Source organism: Schistocerca gregaria, chromosome X (assembly GCF_023897955.1).
Source record: "Schistocerca gregaria isolate iqSchGreg1 chromosome X, iqSchGreg1.2, whole genome shotgun sequence".
Classification (NCBI taxonomy): Eukaryota; Metazoa; Arthropoda; class Insecta; order Orthoptera; family Acrididae; genus Schistocerca; species Schistocerca gregaria.
In genome coordinates this window covers 414,863,045-414,881,872 of record NC_064931.1, presented here as the reverse complement: position 1 = coordinate 414,881,872, position 18,828 = coordinate 414,863,045, and positions in this window count along the sequence as shown.

Genomic DNA, 18,828 nt, shown 5'->3' with positions numbered 1-18,828 from the left:
TGCCCTGTATCGATGGTTATTCGTATTCGCAACTTGGAATACATTTTCATGTGTTCTTAACAACACAGGCACTACAATATCATATCCATCCGGCGATACCAGGCAGCGATTTTCAATTAAAATGTCCCCCCTGTACGGGCATTACACACCGAGTGTAAGAACACATGATGTGACGGAGGAACGATGACATATGGCCGTGAGTCGTGCACGGATAGCCGAAGTGGGTTCGACGACCGCTCTAGCAAAGGTGGAAATCCGTGTTTCTAGTCCCGGTCCGGCACGATTTTTCACTGTCGTCATTCCTTTATAGAGCTGATGGTTGTTAGTGTTCGCAACCGCGAATACATTTCATGTATTTCATAACGGCTGTTGTCGCCGCAGTGCCTGTTCCTTCGGACGTTCAAAATGGTTCAAATGGCTCTGAGCACTATGGGACTCAACATCTATGGTCATCAGTCCCCTAAAACTTAGAACTACTTAAACCTAACTAAACTAAGGACATCACACAACACCCAGCCATCACGAGGCAGAAAAATCCCTGACCCCGCCGGGAATCTAACCCGGGAACCTGGGCGTGGGAAGCGCGAACGCTACCGCACGACCACGAGATGCGGGCTTCCTACGGACGTGCGTGCATGTCCGAAGAAACATTAAATCATTCTTCCTAACAACACTGGCACTGCAATATAGTTTGTTTAACATTTCTCGTTAATAAAGTGATTCAAATTAGCATGGATGCATGGTCGTAAGTCGTGCTCGCATAGCCTAATGGATGAACCGAGCGAGGTGGCGCAGAGGTTAGCACACTGGACTCGCATTCGGGAGGACGACGGTTCAATCCCACGTCCGGCCATCCTGATTTAGGTTTTCCGTGATTTCCCTAAATCGCTCCAGGCAAATGCCGGTTCAAATGGCTCTGAGCACTATGGGACTTAACATCTATGGTCATCAGTCCCCTAGAACTTAGAACTACCTAAACCTAACTAACCTAAGGACATCACACAACACACAGTCATCAGCAAATGGCGCGATGGTTCCTTTGAAAGGGCACGGCCGATCCCTTCCCCATCCTTCCCTAATCCGATGAGACCGACGACCTCACTGTTGCCGACACGGTAGCTCAGCGTGTTCGGTCAGAGGGTTAGCTGCCCTCTGTAATAAAGAAACTGAGTTAATGGATCAACGACGAACTGAAGCGGGTGTCCTACGACGTCCGCCGGGAGCAGATGTAACGAACTAAAGCGAACAAAATAAGAAAAAAATGGTTTATAGTGACACCTTGCGCGTCGAGCGAGCAGGTCGTAGTTAACTTCCGCCTGTGCAGCAGCGCCGCTTGTGTCGAAGCTACTCAGTCTTGGTGTATCGGCCGGAGTCACATTGCAGTTGCGTAGCGAAGTTTGTTGTCGGTTTTTTTCTTGGCGGCGAAGTTTTCTGCCCGCGCCGTGGTGTCTGTCGCGTCTCCTAAGTCTGTTCCTCGTTGAGCTACTGTTCGTTTCAGTTTTGCCAAGAGTACGAGTGTGTTCAACTTGGCTCTTTTAGAAAGTCACGATTGGTTGGCTGATGTTATCCCTGTTGTAAAGTGTTGTTTATACACAGAGATGGTTCCGTCAGTCAAGTCGTCCTTGAAAATCCGGCAATCGAGTATAACCTTCCTCCCGAAGTGGACGATTCATTTCTTAAAACAGCGTTGCTTCCGTTTGGAGTAATACAGCATATCCGATGGGAACGCTGGTCAGCGCAACATTGCTTCCAGTGTTATAATGGTATTCGGACCGTGGACATGTGCGTTAAAAACAATATTCCTTCCCACTTAACTGTTTTTGGTTACCGGATCCTTGTTACGCATGCAGGGCAGAAAGGAACATGTTTTCTCTGTAACGAAAGCGGTCATCTCAGATTTGATTGTCCTCGCCGTACTACTGTTCTGACGTCTTATAAAAAAACGTCTTCGCAGTCAGCTGTCAGTCAGTCTCCAGCTTTAAGCGATGTGGGATCAACATTACCTCCTACTTCTCGCGAATTTCCACAAGTTAATCGTTCTGAGTTGTGTTCCCCGATTTCTGATGAGTACAGTGGCGATGGCTCCTCTATCAAATCGGAGCTTGACGTGCCCCCAACCTTTCCACATAAAGAGTGTATGTTTTCACGGAGTGGTGTGAAACAGCGTTTTCAACCTGCACGTGCAGCGGCGCGTCGTAAAAAGAAAAATGAGAATTCCTCGGCTTCCGGTTGGGAGGATTAGAATTATCCCTTCTTTCCCCCTCCTTCGGACGTTCAGGAGAGAAGGACGTGATGAGCGCTTTTTCCTTAGTGTTGTTAATTGACCTTAGATGAGCTAACGGATGCAGGCATATACATTTCTAACCCTAAATGTTAATAGGATATGTTCCCAATTACGGGTTGCTGCGTTACGACAATTTACACACCTGGAAATTGAAATAAGAACACCGTGAATTCATTGTCCCAGGAAGGGGAAACTTTATTGACACATTCCTGGGGTCAGATAGATCACATGATCACACTGACAGAACCACAGGCACATAGACACAGGCAACAGAGCATGCACAATGTCGGCACTAGTACAGTGTACATCCACCTTTCGCAGCAATGCAGGCTGCTATTCTCCCATGGAGACTTGCCGTGCCATTTCCACCTGGCGCCTCAGTTGGACCAGCGTTCGTGCTGGACGTGCAGACCTCGTGAGACCACGCTTCATCCAGCGCCAAACATGCTCAATGGGGGACAGATCCGGAGATCTTGCTGGCCAGGGTAGTTGACTTACACCTTCTAGAGCACGTTGGGTGGCACAGGGTACATGCGGACGTGCATTGTCCTGTTGGAACAGCAAGTTCCCTTGCCGGTCTAGGAATGGTAGAACGATGGGTTCGATGACGGTTTGGATGTACCGTGCACTATTCAGTGTCCCCTCGACGATCACCAGAGGTGTACGGCCAGTGTAGGAGATCGCTCCCCACACCATGATGCCTGGTGTTGGCCCTGTGTGCCTCAGTCGTATGCAGTCCTGATTGTGGCGCTCACCTGCACGGCGCCAAACACGCATACGACCATCATTGGCACCAAGGCAGAAGCGACTCTCATCGCTGAAGACGACACGTCTCCATTCGTCCCTCCATTCACGCCTGTCGCGACACCACTGGAGGCGGGCTGCACGATGTTGGGGCGTGAGCTGAAGACGGCCTAACGGTGTGCGGGACCGTATCCCAGCTTTATGGAGACTGTTGCGAATGGTCCTCGCCGATACCCCAGGAGCAACAGTGTCCCTAATTTGCTGGGAAGTGGCGGTGCGGTCCCCTACAGCACTGCGTAGGATCCTACGGTCTTGGCGTGCATCCGTGCGTCGCTGCGGTCCGGTCCCAGGTCGACGGGCACGTGCACCTTCCGCCGATCACTGGCGACAACAGCGATGTACTGTGGAGACCTCACGCCTCACGTGTTGAGCAATTCGGCGGTACGCCCACCCGGCCTCCCGCATGCCCACTATACGCCCTCGCTCAAAGTCCGTCAACTGCACATACGGTTCACGTCCACGCTGTCGCGGCATGCTACCAGTGTTAAAGACTGCGATGGAGCTCCGTATGCCACGGCAAACTGGCTGACACTGACGGCGGCGGTGCACAAATGCTGCGCAGCTAGCGCCATTCGACGGCCAACACGGCGGTTCCTGGTGTGTCCACTGTGCCGTGCATGTGATCATTGCTTGTACAGCCCTCTCGCAGTGTCCGGAGCAAGTATGGTGGGTCTGACACACGGGTGTCAATGTGTTCTCTTTTCCATTTCCAGGAGTGCATTTACGATTCCCAAGCTGATATCGTGAGCTTACAAGAGCTGTTTGATGTGTTTTGTCTTCCTGGATACTCTGTGTTTCAATGTCGCGCCTGAAAATTCTATCGGTATGGCTTTTCTTTATGGAGATGGAATTCCGCTGACGGTCTTCGAAACGCTGGATGACGATAGCGGTATAAGCTGTAGTTTTTATGACCTCACCTTAATTTTTCTTTACGCTCCGACTGGATCCGGTAGTTCATCCAATCGCGCGCGGTTTTATAAGGAAGTACTTGTTTATTTACTCCGGCGGAACCCGCGCAAGGTTTTGTTCGGGGGGGGGGGGGGGGGCAATTTTAACTGTCTCTTACTTCGTGCAGATCAGACCCTCAGTTATACATACAGTCATGAACTTAATGTTATGGTGACGTCCTTGCATCTCCAAGATGCTTGGGTTTGCAGATTGGTGCGGTTTACGTTTTTTACAGTTACTTCAAGTAGCCGATTGGACAGCTTTTATTTATCTGCCCCCATATGTAGTCAGCTTCTATTGATTGATGTAATTCCTGCCAGTTTCACTGATCATTGCGCTGTTTCAATCACTTTTAACCACGTCCCGCAGCGGGTCCATCTTTCGCGCCCTTTATGGAAGCTAAACACTCTACACATCTCACGGACTCCTCTCTGGAAGCCATCATCGCAGACTTATCGCGGCGGACAACCCAGTCCCAAGCGCGATATTCCTCACTTCTCGAATGGTGGGTTACCTTTGCTAAAATTCGAAATACACTCAAACATTTTAGCTCTGAAAAAGCGGCTGAAATAAGGCGAACTAGGGAATTTATTATGCTCTTCTTCGCGATCTTTACGATAATGCTCGTGATGCCCCCTTGAGAATCATCGTCGTCCACCGTATGAAGGCATAACTTCAACTCAAATGTAGGCAAATGGATGATGTCCGAAAGGGTTCCCAGCCACGTTCGATCGTACAGGATGAGTTGACCTCTCTATTATCTTCTTCGACTTCACAAGCGATCTCAAAGGACGTGTCTTTCTACCATTTGTTCTCTTGTGGATTCAGACGGTCCACCGTCTGTTGGTTTTTACCTCCTTCCTTGATGGTGTTGTTACGCCAGCTCTGCAGGAACAGTTTTTCTCTGTATTCCATCGCGATGATATACTTCATATTGTGGTTCGTTCTCCCTCCCACAAATCGCCTGGCTTCGATGGCCTTCCCAAAGAATTTTATATTCGATTTTGGCCCCTGATAAGAGATACGATAACTTCTATGGTGAATGAAGTATTCCTCGGAGGCCTTCTCCCGCCCAGCTTCAAGGTTGCTAAAATTGACATGATCCCCAAAAAAGCCCGGACGTTTGCGTGTGGATCAGTTTCGCCCGATAAACCTCTTCATTTCTGATTATAAAATAGTGGCACGAATGGCAAATAGCCAACTATCAGTATTGTTGGCTACCATCATCGCGAGCCATCAAAGCTGTCTTTCGGGTCGTACTCTCCTGACTCCCGTTGCTGAATGTCGTAATTTAATTTCGATTGCTTCCGCCATTCCCGTGCCAAGCGCTTTGCTTTTCATTGATGCACGAACGGCAAACCTTTCTCCCAACAGCGACCAGCCACCCAAACGAGCAGCTATAGATCGCAATAAGGTTTCCTGAAACAGCACGTGTGGCGACATAGATAATGGACTTCCTTGAAGGTCATGTTAATCATGGATTCCTTATGCGAGTATTGACGACTGTTGGTTTTAACGATGCTGCACGGCGGCTGTTTAGCTCTCTAATTACTGGTATTCGGGTGACCATTGACGTAAATGGGCGTCTTACTTCCCCCATCGCGGTGTGTCAGGGCGTCTTTCAAGGGAGTCCATTATCTATGTCGCTATACATGCCGTTTCTGTAACCCTTATTGCGATCTACAGCTGCTCGTTTGGGTGGCTGGGAGAAAGGATTACTGTTCGTGCATATTCTGATGACGTTATGGTTATTCTCCGTACCCATGATAAGATACCATTGCTGAAGGAAGTTTTGGATGCCTTTTGTTGTATTACGAGAGCGCGAGTTAATGACCAGAAATGCCGCTTACTCAGTTTGCGAGGATTTGACGCTGTTGAAATTCCATGGGCTTTGAAGGTCACTCAATATCGATCGCTAGGTGTTCCAATTGACAGTTGTCCGCTAAAGATGGCTACGACAAACTAGAAGTCTGTCACGGATGAGATTCAGGGAGCAATCATTGAAAACGAGCGTCGCTAACTCTCACTTCTTCATAAGGTTCAAATGGCTCTGAGCACTATGGGACTTAACATCCATGGTCATCAGTCCCCTAGAACAACTTAAACCTAACTAACCTAAGGACATCACACAACACCCAGTCATCACGAGGCAGAGGAAATCCCTGACCCCGCCGGGAATCAAAGCCGGTAACCCGGTCTTCATAAGGTCCGGGCCGTGGAAACATGTGTTAAGTAAGGCTTATTTTATTCACTTCCTGCAATGATGTACCGCAAGTTGCAAAGTTTAACGGGCAGGTTTATCTGTCGCAACTCTACATTCCGCGAGCGTTATGGGGTCATGGCGCGCCCCCGTCTGCTGGCAGGCTTGGACCTCCCTGACATTCGGGTTAAGGCTTCTGCTTTATTCATCTGTCGCACCGTTTTAACATGTCAACGCCCCCTCCCCACCCCAGTCACTTACAGCTCGCCTTCATGACTGTATCCGACCCGCGAGTTTAACACCTCCAGTAGATATTGGTAGGATTAGTTATAAACTACGGCACGTTAAGGAATTTTTTCTTGAAGTCAGTTATTTAGGAGCAAATATCCTTTCCCAAGTGAATCTCTCCATAAAAATGCTGTTAAGCCGCTGGCCAATTCCTCATAGTGTTCCCTCCGTGGAAGCCGTGTCGCCAGAAACGAACTGGAAGATTGTTTGCTCTAACGTTAGCCACCGAATTTCCCGATGGAAGTGGCGTCCTTGTACTACGAAGTTGTTCATGATATTGTACCTACCAACGTGTGACTTTTTCGTGTTGGCCTCAATGTTAGAGAATTCCCTCTCTAGGCCCGACAAGACGCCTCCTGAGGCGCGGCAAGGTAGGAGTAGGCAAAATGCAACAGGGAATAACAATATTAACGTGCTAATAGTAAACTGCAGGAGCGTCTATAGAAAGGTCCCAGAACTGCTCTCATTAATAAACGGTCACAACGCCCATATAGTACTAGGGACAGAAAGTTGGCTGAACCCAGACGTAAACAGTAATGAAATCCTAAACTTAGATTGGAATGTATACCGCAGAGACAGGCTGGACAGTGAAGGGGGAGGCGTGTTTATAGCGATAAGAAGTGCAATAGTATGGAAGGAAATTCACGGAGATCCGAATTGTGAAATAATTTGGGTGAAGGTCACGGTTAAAGCAGGCTCAGATATGGTAATTGGATGTCTCTATAGGCCCCCGGGCTCAGCAGCTGTTGTGGCTGAGCACCTGAAGAATAATTTGGAAAATATTTCGAGTAGATTTCCCCACCATGTTATAGTTCTGGGTGGAGATTTTAATTTGCCGGATATAGACTGGGAGACTCAAATGTTCATAACGGGTGGCAGGGAAAAAGAATCCAGTGAAATTTTTTTAAGTGCTTTATCTGAAAACTACCTTGAGCAGTTAAACAGAGGACCGACTCGTGGCGATAACATATTAGACCTTCTGGTGACAAACAGACCCTAACTATTTGAATCAGTTAATGCAGAACAGGGAATCAACGATCATAAAGCGGTTACTGCATCGATGATTTCAGCCTTAAATAGAAATATTAAAAAAGGTAGGAAGATTTTTCTGTTTAGCAAAAGTGACAAAAGGCAGATTTCAGGCTACTTGATGGCTCAACACAAAAATTTTGTCTCAAGTACAGAGAGTGTTGAGGATCAGTGGACAAAGTTCAAAACCATCGTACAATATGCGTTAGATGAGCATGTGCCAAGCAAGATCGTAAGAGATCGAAAAGAGCCACCGTGGTGCAACAACCGAGTTAGAAATCTGCTGCGGAAGCAAAAGGAACTTCACAGCAAACATAAACATAGCCAAACCCTTGCAGACAAATAAAAATTACGCGAAGCGAAATGTAGTGTGAGGAGGGCCATGCGAGAGGCGTTCAATGAATTCGAAAGTAAAGTTCCATGTACTGACTTGGCAGAAACTCCTAAGAAATTTTGGTCTTATGGATCAAAACAAAATGTCCAGACACTCTGTGACCAAAATGGTACTGAAACAGAGGATGACAGTCTAAAGGCCGAAATACTAAATGTCTTGTTCCAAAGCTGTTTCACAGAGGAAGACTGCACTGTAGTTCCTTCTCTAGATTGTCGCACAGATGACAAAATGGTAGATATCGAAATAGACGACAGAGGGATAGAGAAACAATTAAAATCGCTCAAAAGAGGAAAGGTCGCTGGACTTGATGGGATACCAGTTCGATTTTACACAGAGTACGCGAAGGAACTTGCCCCCCTTCTTACAGCGGTGTACCGTAGGTCTCTAGAAGAGCGAAGCGTTCCAAAGGATTGGAAAAGGGCACATGTCATCCTCGTTTTCAAGAATGGACGTCGAACAGATGTTCTGAACTATAGACCTATATCTCTAACGTCGATCAGTTGTAGAATTTTGGAACACGTATTATGTTCGAGTATAATGACTTTGCTGGAGACTAGAAATCTACTGTGTAGGAATCAGCATGGGTTTCGAAAAAGACGGTCGTGTGAAACCCAGCTCGCGCTATTCGTCCACGAGACGCAGAGGGCCATAGACACGGGTTCACAGGTAGATGCCGTATTTCTTGACTTCCGCAAGGCATTTGACACAGTTCCCCACAGTCGTATAATGAACAAAGTAAGAGCCTACGGACTATCAGACCAGTTGTGTGATTGGATTGAGGAGTTCCTAGATAACAGAACGCAGCATGTCATTCTCAATGGAGAGAAGTCTTCCGAAGTAAGAGTGATTTCAGGTGTGCCGCAGGGGAGTGTCATAGGACCGTTGCTTTTCATAATATACATAAATGACCTGGTGGATGACATCGGAAGTTCACTGAGGCTTTTTGTAGATGATGATGTTGTGTATCGAGAGGTTGCAACAATGAAAAATTGTACTGAAATGCAGGAGGATTTGCAACCAATTGACGCATGGTGCAGGGAATGGCAATTGAATCTCAATGTAGACAAGTGTAATGTGCTGCGAATACATAGAAAGATAGATCCCTTATCATTTAGATAGAAAATAGCAGGTCAGCAACTGGAAGCAGTTAATTCCATAAATTATCTGGGAGTACGCATTATTAGTGATTTAAAATGGAATGATCATATAAAGTTGATCGTCGGTAAAGCAGATGCCAGACTGAGATTCATTGGAAGAATCCTAAGGAAATGCAATCCGAAAACAAAGGAAGTAGGTTACAGTACGCTTGTTCGCCCACTGCTTGAATACTGCTCAACAGTGTGGGATCCGTACCAGATAGGGTTGATAGAAGAGATAGAGAAGATCCAACGGAGAGCAGCGAGCTTCGTTACAGGATCATTTAGTAATCGCGAAAGCGTTACGGAGATGATAGATAAACTCCAGTGGAAGACTCTGCAGGAGAGACGCTCAGTAGCTCGGTACGGGCTCTTGTTAAAGTTTCGAGAATCTACCTTCACCGAAGAGTCAAGTAGTATATTGCTCCCTCCTACGTATATCTCGCGAAGAGACCATGAGGATAAAATCAGAGAGATTAGAGCCCACACAGAAGCATACCGACTATCCTTCTTTCCACGAACAATACGAGACTGGAATAGAAGGGAGAACCGATAGAGGTACTCAGGGTACCCTCCGCCACACACCAAAAAAAATGGTTCAAATGGATCTGAGCACTATGGGACTCAACTGCTGTGGTCATCAGTCCCCTCGAACTTAGAACTACTTAAACCTAACTAACTTAAGGACATCACACACATCCATGCCCAAGGCAGGATTCGAACCTGCGACCGTAGCAGTCGCACGGTTCCGGACTGCGCGCCTAGAACCGCGAGACCACCGCGACCGGCCCGCCACACACCCTCAGGTGGCTTGCGTAGTATGGATGTAGATGATGTAGATGTAGATGTAGAATGTGACGGAGCGTTGCAGTCGTTGCTATCAAACTGATACGTTATATCATCGGTTGATCTCCTGCGGTCATGGCCACTGGAGATGGCTTCGCCGACAACTGGCTTTTCTCCTCCCGACGTCGGAGGCGGCTATCTCGGGGGAGATTCTCGTGCGTCCCGATTCAACCTTCTTTCCCCGATCGAACAACAATGCCATCATGAGGCTTGTTGGATATTATGTCCACTACGTGACGGTGAGTGGATATGAAGCAGATCCGTGTGCCTTTTCCTAATATATGGGCACAGCCCATGGGACGTGGCTCAGGATGCCACGTTATCGTGAGCTTTTTTCTAATATGCTGTATTTTGTTTTCATCGACAAGGAGTTCTATAAGTCAAAATCTCCTTTTTTGGGGACACTCTTGTTTGGATTTTAATGTCCCACGGTGTAGAACTGAAGGAGGAAAGAAGGTGTTGCCACGTTAAAATTAACGCCATATTCCTTCACATACGTTTTTCTAATATAACCCTTTTGTTTTTGTCCAAATGACTTATTTTGTTTTATTTTGATTGATTGCCTTAAATAAGTGCTTTGTAGGAAAGAAAAACAGTAGTGTAATGGGATGTGAACTAATTGGGATAATACATGTGTTGGGTTCATATCTCCCCATTGTCATTTTTATTTCTTTTTCAATTTGAAAAAAAAGTAAGCAGGAGCTCCCGGGTTTGAGTTCCGGTCCGGCACATATTTTTACTTCTTGTCGCCGATACCGCATAAAAAAAGTAGTAAGGCGATCACTCGGGATAAGTGGAAAATACGGGTTCGAATCCCGGCCCAGAACAAATTTTCATTGTCATTTCGTTATACAGTCGATGGTTGTCCATATTCGCAACTGCGAATATGTTTCAGTATAAGATTAGAGATGCTGCCACGTACGAATCCCATTCTTCCAAAAAATGCCGTTGCAAGCCTAACTGCAGAGTGCACGCACGTGACAGAGACCTCAAAGATCTATTCATTCGCCCGCTAGCGACACTAGCCAAGAGTAGCATTCCGAAGTTCCTTATGGACTTCTTTCGATGAAGTAGTTCGCATTAAATATCTAATGAAAATCGGCTGCGATAGTATAGACGTGTAGATCCAACGACGGTTGAAAGAATAGTACCTATACAACGCAAGGAGAATTCTTTACTGTTCTGGAAGAGAAATGACAGCAGTTACCGTGGTCTAGCTGTCGTGGCAAAAAAATCTCGCAGTACCTGCTAGTTCCGTTCCCAGTGGGAGAATATTTTCCGAAACAGGACAACTGATAAGCGAAGAAGCAGACTAGAAGGCCACCTGGTTAATAAAATCATAGCTGTAAACAAAAATCGACGGCAGTGCAGTAACTGGAAGTAAATATACATTCTGATGAATAATTTTTTTTTCTTTCTGCAATAAGATAATGTATGTAAGCAGTTTCTGGCTATAATAGGTTACAACATTTCTCTTTTTATATACAGGGTGTTCAAAAAAGTGTCGAATACTTTGAGAGGGGGTAGTACTCATTAAAACAAGAAAAATAAGTCCAATAGACATGGGTCCGGAAACGCATACTTTCGTACATAAACTCGTGTTTACAGGAAGGGCTGCGCGACACTTGGTTACGGATATTAGCACAGTCGTTGCGTTGGCGCTTCGTCAAATGTGTCAGCAGGATAGTATAAGGTCTTACTCACCTACCATTAGGTGGTGTGCAGCCAGTTGTGTGGTTCGAGTCGTGTTGTAGTCCACGTTAGTTTACGTAGTGTTTGTGTGCCTTATTGGACAGTACTGTCAACGCGCATTGTCCTTGTGCTGTTTGCAAGTACAAATTGCGTAGTACATTTACATTTTCTCTCTTCCACCATTTGTTAGAAATTGAAGCCTACTACTCGACAAGTGAAAGGCGGACATGATATTCTGTTATGGTTTAGCAAATGGACGTAGCCTGCGTGCCCAGAGTGCTATCTGATAAGCTGTTCGGCAGACTTTTCCAGCGTCTGAGGGACACAGGTACCCTTGCACCTCGGAAGACTGACAATGGAAGGCCCCACAAAGTCCGCGCTCCTGAAATGGAGGGCGTGTGCTAATTTCGGTGGAAGAAACCCCCTGAGACTAGTGTGCGGCGGTTAGCAGCAACAGAAGGCGTGTCACACTCTTATCTGGGGGCTACTTCATGAAAATTGCTGTACCCACATCATCTACAGCGCGTTCAGGCCCTAAGGCCACAGGATCATCATGGCAGAGGGCGGTTCTGTTGCAGAAGTGTGCCGCAGATGCACTGTTCGCATCCAAGAATTTATTTACCGATGAGGCTGGGTTCACACGAGATGGTGTTGTGAATTTCCATAACCAGCATGTATGGGCAGATGTAAATCCCCATGCAATTCAGGAAAGAGGGCATCAGTATCGATTCTCATTCAACGTATGGGCAGGCGTACTTGACGATAGATTAATACGGTCATACGAGCTACCACAAATGTTAACTGGGACGCATTATCTAGACTTTCTCATTAATGTGTTGCCTGCCTTGCTGGAGGCTGTGTCATTCCAGCAACGAATACAAATGTTGTTAATGCCTGATGGCGCACCACTTTCGTCACAATGTGCGCGAACGTCTGACGTAGACATTTCAGGACTGCGGGATTTGTCGGGGGGAAGGGGGGGGGGCACACCTTGGCCTGCTCGGTCCCCATACCTCAATTCCCTAGACCTTTGGTTATGGTGCCACTTGAAGGACTTGGTCTACGCCACCCTAATCAACGATGTACGACACTCCAGAGTCGCATCTTCAGTGCGTGCCAGCAGGTACAACAACAACAACAACAACAACAACAACTGGGTATACTTCAAAGGGTGCGTCATTCCTTACACTGGAGGGCAGAGGGATGCATTGTCATGAGTGGACGCTACGTTGAACACCTCCTGTGAACAAGCGTTTGTCGCAGAAAATATTCATTTCCGGACCCAAGTTTATTGTACTAATTTTTCTTGTATCGATGAGTATCACGGCCTCTCAAAGAATTAGACATTTTTTTGAACACCTTGTATATATATGTTTTTGTTTCTTGCCATATCTGTTTTTTTTTCCAATAGCAGTTCTTTCATTTTTGTCTTCTGTGAAATATACTACTACTTCAACAAAAATTAATAAAGGTAGTTAACTTGATACCAGTGTAGAAAGTACAATTTCAAATTCTTCCTTACTCGTACGTAAGACAACGATCACGACTGCTCCGGCTCAGTGCTTCGTTGTACACTAGTTTCGCGCAGTCTCTCAGAGAGCGTAGCATCATCGACAACTTCTCCGAAAGTACTCGGGAAATTCCTGAGAATTTGCGCGTTTCTCGAGTACGATAGTAGACCATCCTACTAACGAGAAGAACACGGCAAGTGCCATTACCCGATTTTCCAGAAACTTCGCTCAGTGGAATTGGAGTCAAAATAAGCGTACACGTGTTTCGGCTTATCCGTAGATACTCGATGGTAGCTGAGAAAACGACGGTGAAAGTTTCCGACATAACTAGATGCTTTTAGCGTATGGTAATATTAGTTGAAATGGTGGCACACTGGCTATCGTTGCGGTCTTTTTTCCTCCCATGTTCAAAACCCGATTATTATTTGTATTTATTTTATTTTATTTTTTAAATTAACTCTTTTCATTTACCTACTCATGTCCGTAGAAGGCTGTTACACGAATGCTTCTTGTCAAGTTAGGCGATAAAAGACTTTATATCAATTGTAAAATTACAACTACGTCTCACAATAAGTGTCATACATCAATTATATATTATATGTGTGTATGGTATTTTCAGAGGTTACACTAGTTTATATTTTCATATTCTTATATTCCATTCTTATATCAATTCTTATATTAAGTCTTATATTTTATTCTTATGTTTATTCTTCAGGAGAACGTGGTGCATTCCATTGGATGATAACGATCGTAGAAAAAATCGTAACATAGAACTTCCGAACATCAAGAGCACTGCGCGATGCAGGTTTGCCACAGTGACATTTCTTCTTGTGAATCTCTTTTGGGTAACAAATGTTGCTAACACTGCTGAAGATTTCAGCGTTGGCAATAGCTTCGCGCCGATCCATGCATAACGGATCCCTTTACCGAAAACTGACACTTGGAATTGATTATGAAGGAAGATACAGTGTAGGAATTTCACCGAAAACAATTTCAAATAATTTTCTCATTGTTTTTTTTATTTTTGTTAAATTTATTCTCCAGCAGACAAAAAAGGACAACACATTTTCACCATACATTGGAAATCATTCTTCTAGTGATCTTCCACGGACATAGGTAGGTAAATGAAAAACAAAAATAAAAATGATAATTAGGTTTCGAACACGGGACGCAAACGTGTGAAACCGCGGCGCTAGCCACGACTTCGTTTGAAGATGCTGTCTTCTCCTGCCGAGAGGCATTTGCTGTGTATCGCTTGGTAGCTATCCATTACGATATCGTTGCAACTAAAATTAACTCCATTCTTGTGAAGAATTTTCCTCCGAAGTTGTTTTCAGAGAATTTCAGAATGCCTGGAGGTTTATCTTATGCTAAAGTACCTGGCAGCCCTAGAATCAATCGTTTGCCTGCTTTGTTGGACTTCCTAGCATTACGTTCTTGTATAGTACAGTGCTGAGCTCCGTACTTAAGAGAGTTCACGGGTTTGGATTTCCAGGTTTCAGCCAACTTCTTGAGACTATGTTTATTTAAACATACTGATCGCCCTTTGCTACGACTAGTAGCTGGTTGTGTATAATTATCTACATGCCATCATGGACAGTTGTAGCTCCGTTTACTGTGCTTGCAGAAAATAAATAATTTATACACCAGGTCCATTTGTACAAAATATACCTTGAATCTAGAAAGTTTTCTCTCCCTAAGCCATTCTTTTCTAGTCGGGTATTATTTAACGTAAATGTAAAGAAATGCGTAAATATTTCTTTCATTTGTTTAATTTTTGTTAAATAATTTATGATCACCTGACATTGTTTTTGGGGTCAAAACTCTTCGTGACACGAAATACATTCTGCCCAACTAGAGTTGTTGTTTGTTTAAATTATTAATTTGCTACTTCGCAAAGCACAGAAAACGGAGATACAATCATTATCAAACCTTCGCTGTGCCTAATATTTAGATATGACATACATTTTTTATTCATTTTCAGCACGGAAAACAACTAAAGACGACCGTCAGAGACTGGGCGGCATTATTTCCAGACAGCATGTGGAATGTGTACCTTACGGAAATATGAAATCGATCGAGCAACTGCGGTATCCAAGTATCTGTTGGAGGCTAGCCGCTGCGACGCGCTGTTCCTATCGTTTCATCTTAACAAGAGATGATGAGATACGCTGCTCCTGAGCTTCGAGTCTCGGAAGTGTGTATGTGTGTGTGTGTGTGTGTGTGTGTGTGTGTGTGTGTGTGTTTCTCTCTGAAAGGTCACCGCAACGTAACGACCTACGTCACCCACTGCTAACGTCCCACGACTATACTGAGCTGCCAGTGTCCCCTACCCTAACATATGGTTGCACCTTCAATGGCGCAATTTATACGGAAAATTATCTGCAATGTGTGTGTGGGGCAGGGCGGGAGGGAGAGCGACGGGAAAGATTAAAGGACCTTCCCAAGCAAAGCACAATTCGAAGTGACACGCACTGTTATGTGCATGACAGGATCATAAATAATGGAAAAAGGCAATACGAAAATGAAAATGTTCGTGTAGGTATTGATAACAAAAGATTAATGTGTTTTTAATTCATGTTCATCTTTTGCTCTGTATGATGACTTTCACGAAGTTACCTTAATTTGCATAGTTCTGTACATTTCTGTATGGTGTAATATAATATTCTAGGTTAATTCTGTAAGCAGACAAAAAGTATAGCTTCACTTACTTAGACAATTATTTAATCAACTAAGCATACAAATTGCAGCCTCAAAATACGTGTACCCACTTCTAATTTCTCTAGTTCTGAACCAGTAGCAATTCGAGAACACAAATATTCACCGATATGACGCCAGGAATGAAAATGACCTCCGTCATTCATAAATTAACCAGAATTTTTCACAGAAACAAGCAAACGATACAGTCATCAAAATATTCAGCCATCTCTTCAATGAACAAATGTTTCTCATAGACCATAAAACACTTTCAGAAACACAAATACTTATTGGAAATGGATACTAAACCGTGGCGATGAAAGTAAATCTTAGTTCGGAACTTTTTTTTGACATTCGTATTTACACTGTTCTTAATCTGTGTTTGAATTAAGATTCATGTAAGCAGAAAGCACTCACTAACAGAACTCTATGTAGCCATTTGTTAAAATTAATTTCTGTTAATAACATGACACGCTCTACATCATAGCAATATTTCACAGTCATGAGCTATGGAACTTGAAGCAACTATGTTCTTTCAGATATATACCGGCATATTAATGCAATCTGCGTTAAAGATAGTCTTGAAAGATATATACAAATGCATTTATGCGACTCGTCTCATTGATGATTGTTCTAAAAAAGAATGCGTGATGCGAGCACAGGCGGAAGCAAAACGTTCAGCTCCTTGACTTACCCAGTTCTGTAAGTGAAATTATGGAACAATGCCATCTAATCTCGCTGTTACGTGACTTAGTTTGCGAGGAAGCAGACTGAATAGCACTCATCCTGTTAAGAGGTCTTAATGTACATAACACGGCTGACTTTTGCTAAGAACAACTCACACACACACACACACACACACACACACACACACACACCCATGCCCGAGGAAGGACTCGAACCTCCGGCAGGAGGGACCGCGCAATCAGATCATGGAGCTTCGAACCGCGCGGTCACTCCCCCCGACGACTTGCAGATAGTGTCACCGGATCGGAATGTGTTAAGCATGGGCTATATGATTATTTGTAGTTAACTTACTGCTAGGTATAAGTGCCCTGTTGAGGTCCTGCCTTCTTATGCTGAGTTGTGGTCTAATTTAAGCTCATACCGAAAATGTAGCCGTATTAGTGTTAAATCCATTTGCGTTAACCGAGTGCGGTATCACACTGGCAAGACACTGACCTCGCATGCACCAGGAGCTGTGAGAGTTCCTTTAAAAAAAATTCATTTTTTACTTTTTATTGTTTCCTGTTTATGTTCGTACCACGTTGTGAGCTCTCTCTAACAATGCAGTGATTCCGTTTGTTTTTCTGAGGATCTTGCTTCGTTTCAATCAGAAATCCAACTTCCTTCTGCCGTGGCGTTTTAATAGCGTGTCTGTGTTTATTCTACTCATGTCAGTAGCCTGACTTCTCATGGCATCTAAATCTGCCTTAGAGGCGGTATAACGATAACGAAGTAGATGAAGGGAAAAGAATTATAAGGTGTTCGACTAATACGAACCTGTCAAACAGTTGTCATTAGTCGCAGATGGCATGCTTAGAACACGTCTTTTTGTGTGAAATTTTATTGCTTTAATTATGCCATTACATATTTCTTCTATAATAATAATAATGGCCTGTGACGAGGGCCTCCCGTCGGGTAGACCGCTCGCCTGGTGCAAGTCTTTCGATGTGACGCCACTTTGGCGACTTGCGCGTCGATGGGGATAAAATGATAATGATTAGGACAACACAACACCCAGTCCGTGAGTGGAGAAAATCTCCGACCCAGCCGGGAATCGAACCCGGGCCCTTAAGATTGACAGCCTGTCGCGCTGAACACTTTTTTTTACGACGACCTGTATAAAATAAAATATTTCTGGGAAACGTAAATAAGTGGACTTTTTTTATATAATAGTGAAAAACTATCCTGCTTCTGTCAGTGCAAAACAATAACGGTCTACGTTCCTCTTTTGGGCGCGTACCTCGCTAATCCCGTTCTACCTCGCGTTGGTGTCGAGTACGTCTCCACGTGTGGTTGTGGATCCTCTCCACTGTCCTGGTCCTTTAACTCAGCTACCGGGGGCGGACATTTCTTCTATAATCACTTACAATCGCAAGGTTATACTACAAGTTGGCCATTTCAAGTGCAACACCAGGAATAATAGCAAATAACTAAATTTTACTTATTGTGCATATAGACTACATGTTGTAGGAGGAATTCATGATTATATAGGTGTTCGGAAATCCGTTACAAACTTCTAGAATTTGTAGAGGAGAGTGAGCACATAATATTTTGAATAGGAAGCCATGTCCGAAAACGTCATCCGACCACGTTACAGAGCGTCAAAGTTATAGTCATCGGCGCCTGTAAATGTTTGTCTATACAGGGTCATTCTGCGATGATCTTATAAACTTTCTAGGATGATGAATAAGGATAAATGTACCAATTTGAGGTAAGGACCCCTGTACCGGAAACGAACGAGTCGAAAGTTATAAGTGAAAAACGTTCTGATAACTTTGAAATACATGTACTGGTACTGTTGTTGCTAAGATTGTAGGGTAGGCAACTTTCAGACCATAACAAGAAAAATGAGTAGTAATCATGGGCCCTAACGTGCATACCTTAAGAACTATGAGCACTTGTTCATCTTCGCTACTGTGAAACACTTCTCCGCTACTGAACAAGTGCTAATAGCTCTTATGTATGCACGTTAGAGCCCATGTATTCCACTGTCAGATGTATCAGAACGATTTTCGCTAATAACTCTAGACTCGTTCGTATCCGGTACTGGGACAATTACCTCAAATTGATACATTTATCTTCTCCACGAACCTAGAAAGTTGGTGACATCATCACGGAACCACCCTGTATATGCATACATTTAAAGGCGCCGGCGTCTATAACCGTGACGTTCTGCACCTTCGGAGAATGACGTTTCCGAACACCCTCCTCCACAAGTTCTAGAATCTTGTAACGGGAATTTCCGAACCCCCTACATTTGCAGGTGATTTGAA